The sequence below is a fragment of the Electrophorus electricus genome, chromosome 6 (assembly GCF_041902795.1).
Source record: "Electrophorus electricus isolate QZ-2024a chromosome 6, ASM4190279v1, whole genome shotgun sequence".
NCBI classification, from domain to species: domain Eukaryota; kingdom Metazoa; phylum Chordata; class Actinopteri; order Gymnotiformes; family Gymnotidae; genus Electrophorus; species Electrophorus electricus.
In genome coordinates, this window is record NC_137502.1 from 23,317,064 (window position 1) to 23,324,929 (window position 7,866).

At 41.5% G+C, this 7,866-nt stretch overlaps 1 long non-coding RNA gene across 3 annotated transcripts; it reads right to left on the reverse strand.

Moving 5' to 3' along the window:
* Positions 1–1,415: 1,415 nt before the first annotated feature.
* Positions 1,416–7,505, reverse strand: LOC145658543 (uncharacterized). 3 transcript variants are annotated; one of them, XR_014124125.1, is made up of 6 exons: positions 7,425–7,475; positions 7,257–7,329; positions 6,921–7,004; positions 5,603–5,730; positions 3,440–3,906; positions 1,416–3,246 (listed from the first exon to the last, which is right to left on the reverse strand). It is a non-coding gene; the product is annotated as an uncharacterized LOC145658543 (long non-coding RNA). The 3 variants fall into 3 exon arrangements; XR_014124124.1 differs by having other exon boundaries at positions 5,603–5,815; positions 7,257–7,505; XR_014124123.1 differs by having other exon boundaries at positions 7,257–7,497.
* Between the last annotated feature and the right edge of the window lie 361 nt (positions 7,506–7,866).

Consider the following 7,866-nt stretch of genomic DNA (forward strand, 5'->3'; position numbering starts at 1 on the left):
TGGCTCTCCTTGTGCCTTTGTTTCTCCATGTTTGTTAAAAGTGAGTTTTGTTGTTCTAGGCCCATATATTCAAAATATTATAATTCTGGCATTGGAACCTCGTTTTAAGCATGCAGCCTATGCTTAAAAATCATGATCTCAATACTAATGTTCTCAATAATTATAGACCTATTCAAAGTTACCTTTTCTTTCGAAGGTATTAGAGAAGGTTATTTTCTTGCAGCTTTGGACCCACTTAGCTTCTAATGATGTTTTTGAGGTGTTTTAATCAGGCTTTAAAACACATCACAGCTCAGAGTAACTAATGATTTGCTGATGGCTACAGATATGGTTGGCTGTTTCATTATGCTACTTGATTTGAGCACAGCTTTGATACAGTCGATCATGGTACTCTTTTTGTCCGTTGGTTCAAGATGGTTGAAGGTGGTTCAAGTCCTACCTGCATCAATAGAACATTCGTAGTGAATATCAGGAGTTGTGTGTCATCAGTGGCCCTCATCAAACATGGTGTCCCCCAGGGGTCACTCCTGAGGCCATTAACGTTTTGATTTTTACTTTATACTGGATATTAAACAACCTTCTCCAGCTAAACGAGAATAAATCTGAGATCGTACTGTTAGCATGAGTTATTTTGAAGGCTTTATCTAGATACATTAAGCCCTTAGTAAGAAATCTTGGAGTAATTTTTGATTACGACAGTAAGTTTGAGAGCCAGATTAATGCAGTCATTCAAAGTGTTTTTTATTATCTTTGGGCAATTACTAGAGTAAAACTGTTTCTCACACTCAGGACCTTGAGAAGGTTGTCCATACCTTCATTTGTTCATGCATGGAGTACTGTAATGTGCTCTTTATGGGCATCAACAAGTCTTCCCTCATTTGTTAGCAAGTGGTACAAAATGCTGCTGCTAGATTGCTCACAGGGTCCTCAAAAAGAGAGTATGTTTCTCTGTTATTAGTGTCACTTCATTGGCCCCCAGGATACTATAGAGTTCTGTTCAATTACTCTTGTTAGTATAAAAGGCCTGGCATGATTTAGTACCACTGTATGTCACTTGAACCTCTTCAAGTGCATTCTAGGACATTAAAGTAAACAGACCAACTTCTTTTAACTGTCTTGCAGTCTTGGCTAAAGGCTAAAGCTGTTAGCGCTTTTGCTATAGGCGCTCTAAACTTTGGAAAAGTCTACCTATAGATATTAGGGCAGTCCCTTCTGTTATGGATTTTAAATAGATTGTTATGGGGTTCTTTTTTAATTGACTCTCTTTAAGCTTGCATTTTCCTACTATGTAAGATGCCTGCTGTCATACTGGCTTTGGTTGTATCTGTGTGTGTTACATGTTTTGAATATATAATTTGTTTTACCATTAGTATTATTTTAATGTCATATTTGTTCAGCCCTTTGGTCTTAAAATGCACAGCCTATGCTGAAAAATCATGTTCTCAATACTAATGTTCTCAATAATTATAGACCTATTCAAAGTTACCTTTTCTTTCGAAGGTATTAGAGAAGGTTATTTTCTTGCAGCTTTGGACCCACTTAGCTTCTAATGATGTTTTTGAGGTGTTTTAATCAGGCTTTAAAACACATCACAGCTCAGAGTAACTAATGATTTGCTGATGGCTACAGATACGGTTGGCTGTTTCATTATGCTACTTGATTTGAGCACAGCTTTGATAAAGTCGATCATGGTACTCTTTTTGTCCGTTGGTTAAAGATGGTTGAAGGTGGTTCAAGTCCTACCTGCATCAATAGAACATTCGTAGTGAATATCAGGAGTTGTGTGTCATCAGTGGCCCTCATCAAACATGGTGTCCCCCAGGGGTCACTCCTGAGGCCATTAACTTTTTGCTTTATACTTTATACTGGATGTTAAACAACCTTCTCCAGCTAAACAAGAATAAATCTGAGATCGTACTGTTAGCACTGAGTTATTACGGGGGCCTTATCTAGCTACGTTAAGCCCTCAGTAAGAAATCTTGGAGTAATTTTTGATTACGACAGTAAGTTTGAGAGCCAGATTAATACGGTCATTCAAAGTGTTTTTTATTATCTTTGGGCAATTGCTAGAATAAAACTGTTTCTCACACTCAGGACCTTGAGAAGGTTGTCCATACCTTCATTTGTTCGTGCATGGAGTACTGTAATATGCTCTTTATGTAATATGCTCTTGCAGTCTTGGCTAAAGGCTAAAACTGATAGCGCTTTTGCTATAGGAGCTCTAAACTTTGGAAAAGTCTACCTATGGAAATTAGGGCATCCCCTTCTGTTATGGATTTTAAATAGATTGTTATGGGGTTTTTTTTAATTGGGTTTTAATTGGGTTTTTAATATGGGTTTTCTTTAAGCTTGCATTTTCCTGCTAGGAAAGATATCTGTTGTCATACTGGCTTTGGTTGTATTTGTGTGTGTTACATGTTTTGTATGTTTAATTTGTTTTACCATTAGTATTATTTTAATGTTATGTTTGTTCACCCCTTTGTTCTTAAAATGCACTGTATAAATTAATTACCATCGCTATTGCTGTCAGTAGCTTCATCATTATTCTGCCCAAGTCCATGGGCAGGTAGGACAGCCTAATCGAGGCAGTCACCATTTCTTAATCAGGAGTACATATCTGGTCATGAATGCACCATTGAGCTGCCCAGTGGTCATCAACAGGCTGCCACCTACAGATTTCCGAGACTTTATTTTGTCTCTATATGCTCTTGTATAACCATTTATACAAACAAGATTACACCTTCATATTCATGTTTTGTTAAAACTTGGCACTCATACTCATAATCACACTTCACTTGAGTTAACCACCGTATTCTAGGTGGTGTGTATTTTTGCGAGTGTTTTCTGTGCTAATGGAAAGTGTGAGCTGTGTTTCCTTAACCTTTCTCGTTGCCTTCCTCTTGAACCACATTTCTTTTTCCTTTGTTCATCTTGGCCAGCAATTCCTAACCAACTCCACACAGTCGCTTGACAGCTGGGTTCCAAACTGCTAGCCTGGGTCTGCAGTATCAACAGGTGTTCGCCATAAACAAGCTGGTCTCAGCCTTCATAAGGAAGTCCAGTGCATCCCAGGATCACAAATATATGATGCATTACGTGATCCAAATCGTGAAAAATTCCATCTTCGTAGTAGCCTCTATACAACAAAACATGTATTTAGAACTCGGCAGTATATCAAAACATCAGTTAAAAAAAGACTGGCATAAAGCTGTGAATCAGCACACCCCCCAAAAATGGGAAGAAAGTCTAGAAATGGAAAAAGGCAAAGAAAAAAACAATTACACAGATGCACTTGGTAAAAAATATGGCTTGATGGTGTAAAAATGGGAAACTTAAGAACATAAAGTGATGAAAGCAATTACTGCTATGAAAACAGCTCCTGCTCAAAACATTAACACTTTATGTGGTTTATACAGGCCTCCTCATCAGGCTCACACACCATGACTGAGTGATCAAGCATCACTGGATATGGGGCTCCATGAACTGATGAATATGCAGCGTGCTCCAGGCCCGAGAGTGGAGGAGGACCCTCAGATATGTATGTTAGACAGAGCTCTTCAATTCTGCCCTTCCTGTTTGTTTGCCTGAGTGCTCTTAGTTGATCCGTCAGCGTGGGTGGCAAGACAGTGCAGCACTGCACCTGATGCATCCACCCTGGAAGTGTGGCAAATCCATGGTGGGCATCCCGAGAGATCAGTGACTCGAGTGGCCCTGCGTTCAGTCACCTTTTTCTGTGATACACAGTATGACAGTTGCTAACCGCTGATCTACTTGGGAACACTTTCTATCCAAAAAGGGCTCGTACGCCCTTTGTCTGTGCTTAACAATGACACTTTTCCATGCAGATCAATATCTCGCATGTCGTCTCCGGAACGTTTCTTTCGGTCGAAAGTCATTGTGTCCACACTGTGAGAAAAGAAAGGCTGTCAAAAGTCAAAACACTGTAAAGCCTAAATAATCAATTGCATAGACATAGAATTACTGTATCTGCTCACGGTTCTTCACAGCCCCCTGTGTAGGCACATTGCTTATATATATATATATACTGCTCTCAAATGTTATTTGAGGTGCCTTATAGAGATTTCTGAGTGAACCTGTCTGTCATGAGTGACATATAGTGGAGAGCGAGTCAGGGATCTAGAGGTGCTGTCGGGGAAATAGGGTGACAAATAACATCGTGGCTGCAAATAGCTACAGGCACTGCGGTGGAGGAGGGATATGGGAAGCATGCAGCGTTTCCCAAAGGTCAAGGTCATTAAGACAACAGATTTGGCTGAGTTTTGGTCAAGTCCTTAAACTGTCATGGAGCAAAGGCAACCGCTATTTTGTCACAGCGTAGTGAAATGACTCACACAGTCGTGCAAAACGGGTTCTGTTATTATGCGGCAGAGGAAGCAAAGAAAAAAGAAAAAAGCTTCTGTTCGGAATAAAAATTGCCTCAGACTCTGGGAGGTACACAAGCCTGCTTATCCATGTCCAGAATGTGGTGTAAAAGTAACTTTATCTGACTAACCGCCCCGCCCCACCCCCACATCTTAGGCTGGCATGCCAAAGTGATCCCATGCCCAAGCAGATAGAGAAACCTTTACTAGATTCCCCATGGCAGATACTGCAGCGCTGGAAAGGAGGTCACTGGGGGGATTTAGGATTCTCTGCTTTGCCAGCTACCTGTTTCACTCAGCAGTGGAGTCATTTCTGAGATTTCGTAATTACACCCCAGGCCTATAAAACTGGTGCAGGGATGAAATGAATTCCCTCATCCTCATCATTTCCATTCTCATCCAGATTCCCTCTTGCAGAATTTATGTATGATAAGGAGAAATTTATTGCCTGAAAAAGGTCAGGGAACATGTTTAATATGGCTAGGCGAATCCAGTAAAAAGCTTTTATTTGGAGACACTGTGAAACGAAGTCCCTCCAAACTGCTAACAAGTGTCACAACTCGAAAGGTCGGCCTGGAGGTATGCCGACATATATATTTTTACTCCACATTTAGAATTCTTCTCTCGGCCATACCTGGCATTTTGCCAATGCACGAATCAGGCACTTGTGGTGGAATCACGCCAATATATGGACTAGATGAGACTTGTAGGCGAGCACGTCCATGGCAAATGCCTGTGACATGCCAATAACTGTGGAGTGGACCATAACCTTATCTCAACAATTTGTCTCTTCAGATTTCAACCAAGAGCCCAGTGGCTGAGTGCAAAGTTGAAGGGTCTTATTTAGAGTCCTCGTGTTTTAAAATGGACAACCACACTAGCAACTCTGTTAAGGGCTATATGGCACGGGACCAATGGCAGCATACATAGTGCCAGATGAATGGCCGCTATCTCTTGTGAGTGTGTCTCTGCTCAGCTCCGCATTAAAATTCTCCATGTGGCGAAGCCACACTGGCACAATGGGCAAAGACACTGACCCCGACAGCCTGGGCACTCAGTGAGAATCTGCGGCTCTTTGCTCCAACCCTGTGCGACATCACAATAAAGCTGTGAAGCAAAGTTTTGCAACATAGCAAGAAAGTAAACTAGCTAGCGAAAGCTGGGGTTTGTGTTGCATACTTGGAACAAATGTGTGCAGGCAGGGCAGGCCTCCAGCTCACCGTGCATTAGCTGAAATAGAAGTCCACAATCACATCTCCAAGGGCCAGCAGTCAGTCCACATTTTTGTTCAATTCCAGTTTCCAATACGCCTGAGCCAGAAAATCGGCATTGCATGGCCTTTGATTACCTGGCTCAGGTGTGGTAGAGGCGGAAAGAAAATGAAAAGGTTCACTGGTAGAAAGTCCTCAACCACTGGGTTGAAAATCTCTTACCTAGAACATATGAAGATAGATGTGATATCTCATACCTAGAACATATGAAGATGGATGTGAAATATCTTACCTAGAACATATGAAGATAGAAGAGTATGTCTGAAGATAGATATGTATCACTTTGATCCTCTAGATGTGAAATGTTTTTGAATGATTGCTCCTAACATTTTGTATAGGAGTACTGATGCTGATTAATAGTCCTATCCCATAAAACGCCACTGTTACAGGGTAATGATTATGATCTTTGCTTATACTTCTACCTTTGATGCTACCTGAATAATACCTGCCTGTCTGTCAGGTGTCTGTCACCCCAAACCCTTCCATGTTATGTGAGATTATGCTAGTTTATCCTGGTTAATTTTAGTAATATAATTTCCACCCACAATATTTTGTATGCAAAAAGAATAAGCCTGTGACAGTTGAAAAATAACTTCTATATTTGTACAGCAGTGGTTTGGAGCAAATATTGTGTATCTGAGACTGTTTAGTGCTTAATGGAATTGTTGATGCATTTAAGTGAGTCCTCAGCTAAATAAATTGCTAAACAATAATAGCCTCGGCGATCAGCTACTCCAAATTAAAGGTGTGGTTTAAAGCATACTTTGCCAAAAATTAAAATCCCAAGAAAAAAAATAATTAAAGTGTTTGTTTTTACACATACATAGGATTTGGTTCAATAATTCCGCATAGAGAGAAAGACAACTGAGGATGTCTCAATAGTTCTGTGCGATCCCCCAAAGCAACTATGCTGCCAGCAGCCTTCAAGGAACTGCTGGTTCCCTAAAGCAACTACACTGCCAGCAGCCTTCAAGGAAGTGCTGATTCCACCATCGAGGACACATTCGTTGCCAAGCGTCTGACAAGGCAGAGCCTAAGCAAATAAATGGCACCTGACAAACCGTTTAAAGACTTTTAAAAACTAACGTCTGTTTGACAAGGAAGGCGCTGGCCCAACGTTTACTCAGACAACCCATTTAATCAAGCCTCAGTCTCTCTGAGACATAATAAATGGTCCTGCCACGTTTCATAAATGGAGGATCAATTGTAATTGATTTCATAGTCTGATAAATTTATTAAAGTGACACGCATTTATGCATTTGCTTACTTGTTTTCGTAATCAGTCCCGGTTGTAGTGTTCCAGAAATGGACACCCACTGCTGTTCACCCACATGGTGTTAGCCGATTGGGCCTGAGAATTTCATTACAGTAACATAATTGCAGAGAACTGACAAGGCAAGGTTGACGTGCATGACGCTAACAGTTCATTTTTCATGTTGGCTGCCCCAAAGACGTGGCTGCATAATTTTCTATCTGCACGATGTGTTATTGTGCATTCAGTAGCCAGTTAAGAAATGGAAATTCCTTTTAAGAGCAAAATAAATGAGTTGTCAGTATCTGTCACACACACTGATCCCTCACGCAGATGAACTCTGTCACTCACCCACGGTGCTGATTCTGTCTTAGCCGCTGTGTCGTCTACCTGTCCCTTCCAATCACGAGGGATGACCAGCTGACTGAGGAGAGAGAAGAGAGAGGAAAAGAATCAGCACCTGAACCACAACTTCTCACCTTCTCCCATGTTTTCAGCTGACACTTTAAATTTCCGCACTTTAGCAATCATGACATGCAGGGGTACCCACTGGCACAGTGGGGATATTTCCCTGCTAACCCACCTACTAACCCTGGGCAGCACTCCTGCTAATCCGGGTAATTAGCCGATCAGTGGAACCATGTGTGCTCGAGCAGGACAGATCACCTGACTGTGCAGAACAGCCTGTGCTCCTGGCCCAAAGCTGGGCGTGTCTGCCCTACTGCAGTAATGTCTTGCTGGTTGCTGGTTCTTGTGAAGAGAACGCCACTGCTTCGAACGCAACACCAGTCGCTTCTCCAATTCCCCCACCACAGGTGTGTGAACGCTTAAATCCCGCAAGCACCACATGCACCTCCTCAGGAAAGAAAGTTCACAGATGTCAATCAAGATGCACCAGAGGAGTATGGATTCCCTTTCTAGTTTTTATGTTGGTATCTTAAGAATGATTTGATGAGGAGAG